Below are 8,317 nucleotides of genomic sequence, written 5' to 3'. Positions count from 1 at the left end.
AAACAAAACAAAACAAAAACCAAAAAAATAGCAATTATTAATATCAAGGGACTGTGATAGGAACATGAAGATAGTTAATACTTAGCCCACGGTCTATAAAACTACATATATGTTCTGTGCACACGCAAGCATACCTAAAGCTTGCATATATGTAAGTAGTCAGATAATCATGTAGAAATTTAGCTCATTCAGTGTTCTCCATATTTATAAGAAAAATAGTCATTCATTCCTTATTTCTCAAGATTATTGACTGGAGGAGGTACCGCGAGAGCTGCTAGACCCAGCATGGTAGACAGAAGATGCTGGTGCTGCTGAGGCCCAGCGGGACAAATCGACACTCGCCTGGTCCCTGGAGAAGGAGTTTAGGTTATCACTCCCACCACCACCAGTTTACATCCAGCCCTGGTTTCCAGTGTGACTCTTTGGTGAAGGCACGGTGGGTGAACATGATGTTTAACCAGATCCAGCCATAATTTTCCCAAGTGGAGTTGTTGAGCCGGGCCTTGTGAACGGTGGACCCACTCGGCTTTGGGAACCCAGAAATCACCATGTTGTGATGGTGGTATCTACAGAATAGAGGGAGAGCATGCACCTCAGCTTGGCATTGTGGCACCAAGACCATCGTGCCTGGGGTCAGAAGATGAAAGTGATTTGACGAGTTCTTGAGGTCCCATGCATCATGTCCCATGCTTTTCCACATCCTATTGCTTATGACAGTCTAAGTTACTCTCAGGAGCACTGCAGGACCAGTCCTGCTCCTGCGGCTAAAATTGAAGAGGGGCCAGTATCCTTCCATCTCTGTATTCCTTGTTCCTGTGTCTTGATAGCAGTTTATTTTGATGTAAGCATAAGTTTGTATACTATTTTAATAGAGAAATGAATTTCCTTGTTTTATGTCCAATGGCATAAATATCTTGGCTCACATAAAATAAAGCAAATGTAAAGAAAAAAGGATGATTGGTAATATTAAAGAATTTGAATAAAGCATTTAAAAGTTTCACTAACAGCATATGAAAGCATATGGATAATTTAGATGACTTTTATTTTGGTTGCACTGATACTGACACTATTTTGAAAAAATTGAAAGCATAGGCAATTGATTAGAAATTTCAACTAATTCAAGTGAGCTCCCAGAGTTGTCAATCAGATGTATTTATTTCTCCCTAGCTGCTTATCTACATATTTGTTACTTTCCTATTGCAAGAAAATTAACTGGAGCAGCACAAGTATTTAAAGTGGACAACACTTAGGAGCCTGACCCAAGTTGCTATGTATACATAGTACTTGGGAGAACATACAATTGTCTTTTAAAATATTATTTAATTTTGACCTTCACTAATGCTCCATTTTATTCCTCTGCATAGTGTTTTGGTTTTGGTTTTGGTTTTTACAAGATAAACGACTTAACAAGTTGTAGGCCTATCACTCAAGAGTGCTCTCTTCATTATGAGAGTACAACCATTCATAGTTTTAGTTTATTTTAATATAAATAAACTATGAAAGCAAGTAGGAAAGAACACTGACTATAACGAGAACAGTTAAGGTTCATAGGGAACTTTAGATTCATAAGGAGAAATAACATTTTTCATAAATTTTAAATTTGGTTTTTGGTTTGCTGTTGTTGTTGTTGTTTTGTTTTTTGAGACAGGATCTCACTCTGTTGCCCAGGCTGGGGTGCAATGGCGATTCTTGTGCGTCAGCCTCCCTGAATAGCTGGGACTACAGGCATGTGCCACCATGCCCAGTTAGTATTTTTGTGTTTTTAGTAGAGACAGAGTTTTGCCATATTGGCTAAGCTGATCTCGAACTCCCGGCCTAAAGCTGGTCTGCCTGCCTCTGCCTCCCAAAGTGCTGGGATTACAGATATGAGCCACTGCACCTGGCATAAATTTGCTGTATTTTTAATACAGAATAATTAGCCAGTCCTTTTGACATAGAATATAAGAATGAATGAAAAGGGTGGGGGTATTTTTAACTTCCTCAGGCCAAAACCATCCAGTGGTTGGAACTGACACATTATATGTCATCTAAAAATATTCCAGCCTATCATTTTATACTACAAGACCATGTCACTTATTTTTTTTAATTGGCCTGAGACAAGGAGGTTTTCATTAACTCTCAACATTATTCCAAAGAAGAGTCAGCATCAGATAAAGCCATATACTTTTTAATTATGTGTAACTACGCCAAGGTGTTCTTGGGGAGGAAAAATAAAAAGCTCCCTCATAACCCTTACTAAGAATCTTACCATAGGGACTTTACTCTTATTTAAATTAAGAGTCAATCCTTTATTAAATATATTCTAACTAGCTATTACTATTATAGGAAAATCACCTTTATGAATGAAGAGATTGGGGATAGGAGAGGCAGGGGATCTCTGAACTGGATTGCTTGGATTTTTATAATTCATCAACACTTTCAGAGAATGCTTTCTAAAACTATAAAACATTGTTTTCACATTTAAGCATTATCCTATACTGAGTGAACTGTGCAGTTAAATTTTGGGCTAAATCTTAAATAAAGGCTACATGAACTCACTAGGAAATGAGACAATATCTTTGATAAATAATTTGGGAACATTTAAAGAATTCATACGAGTTGTCTAAATGAGTCAGAGGGTTTTCCCATCTTGATTATTATTTATCCTATTCTTATTTGTTTTTGTTGTCAAAATTATAAGCAGATAGGACTTAGAGGAAATGTTGATATATAATGTATGTATATATGTGCATAAATATTTATGCACACATTTATACAGCATAGTTTATTTAAAATTGCAATGCTTCACATGAACCTCCTATTTTGAATTTTTTAAGCAATTTTTCATTTCTGTACATAGAGAATACAGGGTATAGGCACAGAGAATGTATTCTCAATTATGTAGCTATTTTAAATTGTCTTTTTAAATGAAAACTTTAATGAAACAAAATGCCACATATAGTTTAATCATTTTACTTCTAAGTAGGATAGAGAGATCAGATTTAGCCTTCTTAAATGTTTCACGACAACTTATTTGTGTTTTTTTTGTAGCTGTGAACTCAAATAGAAAGGAAAAATCCTGGTAAGAATAACCACCTCAGAAAAATCCATTGTTCAAAATAATAGCAAAAACCACAGTCAGTGACTTCAAAGACAGTGAGGTATTTTTCAGCTCAATAGTAATGTTTATTAACTAAAACCTAACACTAGTAAAGAAAATGTGGCTATTATAACACAGTCCCCTTGGCCATCAGTTGCTTTGAAGGTCTGGGTTTATATCAATTTCACAATTTTCAGGTATCTGCTTATAACCTAAAGTAGGAAATCAGAAATGATAAATCAATTAAAATCAGTGAATATTATCCAGATAAGTATTTTATTCTGTTTTAGAATTAATTTTTCATTTCACATAAAAACGTTTATTTTTATTTACTCCCAACTCCTCAACTCTATCTTTCACTATCCATAGGCCATAGACAGACAGGCATAGGCCAATGAGCTAGTAATAAATAGAACACAAATGTTGGTTCCCATGGGGCAGCAAGTAGTCTGGTACATGGTAACAGAGGGAAACCTGGAGGGTTATCATGCTTCTACCCCAGCCTCCCAACTCAAGCTCCTCTGTCCTGGCAGAGTTCTCATTCCACATGGACTGCGTGATCACCAAATTGGCACTTCTGGTGGCATATCCTCTTTTGAGTAACTCTCATAAACATGCCTGCCTGCGGGACATCCAGATTTGCTGGTGTGATAGTAAAGCAATGTAAGAATAGTCTTGAGCCTGATCTTCATCTTTTCCCTCTTTCAAATTCCAGGAGCCCTCTGAGGTCTGGACTAACTCACTGATTGGGTTATACCTTTCCAGGGAAATAGTATTTGGAAAGGCTAAACAAAATATACTTCCTTAGTTTTCTCAAACCTCTCAGAACATATATTTTTTAAAAAATAAACTAAGCTAGCAGCATTTAAACTAAATCCCTGCATTGCTTACAATACAAAAGACTGTGGAAAAAAAAAAATTGTTGGGAAGGTGAGAAATTAACTTCATGTATAGTTAGAAGTAAAGATTTCATTTAAAAATGTAATACCACTTAAATTCAATTTGGGAAACAAAAAGGACTCAAAAAACAGTCTGCTAAAGTCAATTTGCAAATCATTCCACTCTCTTTTTCTTTAAGTTTTATCTTAGGTTCAGAGCACATGTTCAGGTTTGTTATATAGGTAAACCTGTCACAGGGATTTGTTGTACAGATTATTTTGTCATCCAGGTACTAAGCCTCATACCCAATAGTTATTTTTTCTGATCCTCTTCCCTCTTCCATCTGCCACCTTCCAATATGCCCCACTGTCTGTTGTTCCTCTCCTTGTATCTATGAGTTCTCCTCATTTAGCTCCCACTTATAAGTGACAATAGGTGTTATTTGGTTTTCTGTTCCTGATTTAGTTTGCTAAGGATAATGGCCTCCAGCTCCATTCATATTTCTGCAACAGGCATGATTTCATTGTTTTTTAACTATTCCACTCTCTATTACTCTTTCTTCTTCCCCCAATCTTGAACTCTACCATGTCAGTTTAACCACCTCTTTTCTTTCCTTTCTCTTTGCTCATTTGCATATAGTTATCAGATGCCATGAATTTTTCTTTTTAATTCAGCATCATCTAAAAATATTACTTACATCATCCAGAACTCAGCTTAAAAAATTACCACAAAATGAAGCTACCAGATAGTAACTGAATCATCTTCTTCAGCCACAGTCCCAGGCCTCAACTCTGCTTTTTCCTCGTTTTAGGTAAGTCATTCCTTTTCCTTTCTTAAATTGTTTTCTCTGTATTCAATAATACATTCTTCTGGATTTAGAAAGGAATATGATATATGAGGAAAAGGAATATGATATATGTACCCTAGAGGAAAACAATAAATAAATATTTTCAGAATGGAAGACATTATTTTTATTTTTATTGAGTTTTCTAGATTCTATTTGATTTGTGTAAATCAGAAACCAGTAGAATGACATTAATGAATTAATGAAAAGCAGAATGAGCTATCAATTGTAACAAAGAAAATAAAGAATTTCAAGAACACAGCTTTAACCATGCATGGCTGCGGGGAGAGAAAAATAACAAAATGCTCTCAGTGAATACATCTCTGAGAAAAGAGAGGAAATCCTTAAGGAGAGGATACAAAGAGCAAATATCAAAAACAGGAGTAAGAACCCTATTGCTTTTCTTAATTGACAAATAAAAATTGTATATATTTATTGTGGATAACATGATATTTTGAAGATTACGATCACGTTTGATTCATAAATTACAGTCAGGAAAAAGAAATTCTCAAAAAGTTGGGGAGCATATGAATTTGAAAGAACATTAATACTCAGATAAGGACAGTACATGACAAAGTATTCTTGTTCCAACATTTTCTTTCAGGAAATTTAAACATCTTTCAGTGAAGCACCAGTTTCTTGAAATTAAGCATGAGAAAAAGACTACTTTCACCTGTGGAAAAAAAGACGCAGCTAAACAGAAAAGCAGTTGTTATAACCTCAAGAGTGGCATGAACAAAATGATCAACATTCTCCCAAGTGACAGTACAAATATCAAAAGTCCTAATAAGTGGAAGTGGCCCTGTCATGACAAAAGGTGTAGTATCTGTACAATTTCCAGATAAGAACAAAGTCCTGATGCCAAAACAGTAGCAGCACTGTTTGTTACACGTGATATTTGAAAAATATGACAACCATCTCAATCTGCTCAAGTAGCACTCATGGTAAGGGTGAAATTTTATCAACATTGGTTAACTTACAGTGTTTTGAAAAATAGCAAGAAGATAAATTGATGGATTAAAAGATAAACTACTCACAGGCAGACAAACAGAAGGACAGATAGAGTTACAATCAAACATGTACTTTACTCAGGCAGAAAGATAATAACCAGCCCCCAAGAAGTGACGTGTCTGCTAGGAAAGCCCTGAACATAGAATTTCCTGACTTTGTTTTTAATTTAGTTCTTTCAGGCATCACACTGCATAACCAGGTGTTACTCTCTAAAAGTCTCTGTGACACAATTTTCCATCTGTTAAATGAGGCTAATAATATTTTCATCTTTTTTAGGGTAAAGACATGAAATATTTGGAGAACTCTGGAAAACATGCTCCCTACTAATTAGAGCTTTTTGATGTGACATCATTTTTTTCAGCACTTGGAGTTCAGTCAGCAGATATACAGTGCAGTTGTGAAATTATGAAGCATAAGAATGCACTACCAAGGGACTGTAGGAGGCTCTTTGCTGAAAAGGGTAGCTGCCTATATTTCTGGAAGTAATTTAAACATAGGCTGAGGGAGAGGAGTACCCTCTAGATCCTTTCCAGACCTTACTTTCTATGAATTCTAATTTCTCTTTCCCATTTAGAAAAATACAATGAGATCCATGGTGTAGAGATAGAAAATAAGGCTCTGTGTGCCCTCAAGCCTTACTTTCAAAAATAGCACAGCATTCTGGAGGAGATAGTCTTGAATTCCTGCAACAACGGCACAGGTATGAGAGTTTCTACCAAAAAACAGGAGACTAGATTGATTCTTTCATTCTCTTCCTATGCTTCCTAAAACTGAAAAGCCATACATACAAATTATATTTATCTATCCCTCCTGCAAAAGGCCAAAATAAGCCAATTTTGGATCATTTTCAATAATGGGACAAACCTGAATTGGGAATAACCTTTGGGATCAGTCACTGTCTTTCGACCTTGTAGAAAGCTACCTGGTGTTCTCCCTTAGCTAACATTCTACCACCAACAACTGATACGTAGTCCAGCGTTGCTCCCCACAGGCTATGTCCTTGAAATCGCTATATTTGCACTGCATTTGTCTCCTGACACCCTTCCACCCAAGATGTCTTCTTCAGCATAAGAAGTCATTCCTCTTAAAATTTCAAATGACTTGACTACAATAATAGAGTTGCTAACTATATCTAGGTAAGTAATGATAATAAAAATCTGATTTCTACTTAGAATGTGGCATGGTTTAACACAATAACCAGATTCCTAACAGGTTTTTCTAGATTTCGGTCCTACTCAACTTGCATGTTCTTGCAATATAGATGTTCTTATTACTCGGACCTTACTTCCATCTCTTTTTGGTTCTGGAATAAAATTACTTAAACCTAATTCAGAGATTTTATTCTCCCTTGGAATTATTGGGAAACAGTTCTAGTAAACCACATTCCTGAGATCCTATATTAGGCTAAGGCCAAACTAAAGCATTCATTTTCCTATGGCTCAGGAATATCCCTGAGCTAACCTTTCTCTTCCTAAACTGCCCAGGACAAATACCGGAGTTTGACTTTTCTGCTTTCTCATCCAATCATTTCTCATTTCCTCCTTTTTAGCATTTAAAACATTTCTGACTTTCTCCATCCCACAAGAAATATATTTGCTTTTCCTGTCTCTACATTTTTCTTTTGTTTATGAAATATTCCATATGTAAGTTCTGTATTTCTTTCCCCCAGAGGCCCCTGATCTTCTGGTTCTGGTTGCCGTTGGTTCAGCGTACTAGTTAACATTTTGGACTTTGGAGTTAGACAAACCTAGATTCAAATTCCCACTGTGCCACTTACTGACTATGTGACCTGAAGCAATATCCTATCCACTGTGGCTTCCAGTGGTTATAAGCTTGTTGGTTGACCTTGGGTCAGTGACACAATCATGCCAAACCTCACTGTCCTCATTTGTAAAATGACAGTAGCTACCTTGTAGTAGGAATAAGTGTGATTGTCAATACAAAACTGTTTAGTACAATAGCTAGATTAACTAAGCACTCTGTAAATATTAGTTATTACCATTATTACTAATTCAAATTACTAGATGCATTTTGTATATATCAGGTTTCCTGGCTTCACTTTGTTCTCAACAAATACTATTATTCCTACCATGTGGCCTATATCACACTTCATTAGCCAAAGGACACGTGAAGCTTAGAGTAGAAAGCTAGGGCAGCAGGAAGCATTGCCACACTTTACACAGTCAAAGCCATTTAAACATGTCTGAATTTGAGTTCTGCTGAGTCCTTACTTGCCCCCATCTCTCCTGTGTACTCCAGCTTACTAATAAAGCAGCTTTCATATAAATACATTAAAGCCTAAACACTGAGATCATGATAATGAATATGAGGGCTATGACTATAAAACATCGTTGAACCAGAGACCTGCTATGAAACCACATGGTAAAGACCAGGAGGGAGGAATCTGCATACACACCAAGTGCCTTGGGATCCCATAGTGGGAAAAGTCAGTGCCCCAATTAAAGAGAAACTCGGGGTGGGGAATCAACCACAGCATCAATCAC

Source organism: Colobus angolensis, unplaced genomic scaffold (assembly GCF_000951035.1).
Source record: "Colobus angolensis palliatus isolate OR3802 unplaced genomic scaffold, Cang.pa_1.0 Scaffold244, whole genome shotgun sequence".
Classification (NCBI taxonomy): Eukaryota; Metazoa; Chordata; class Mammalia; order Primates; family Cercopithecidae; genus Colobus; species Colobus angolensis.
The sequence above is the reverse complement of the archived record's forward strand: the minus strand, read 5'-3'. Positions refer to the sequence as shown.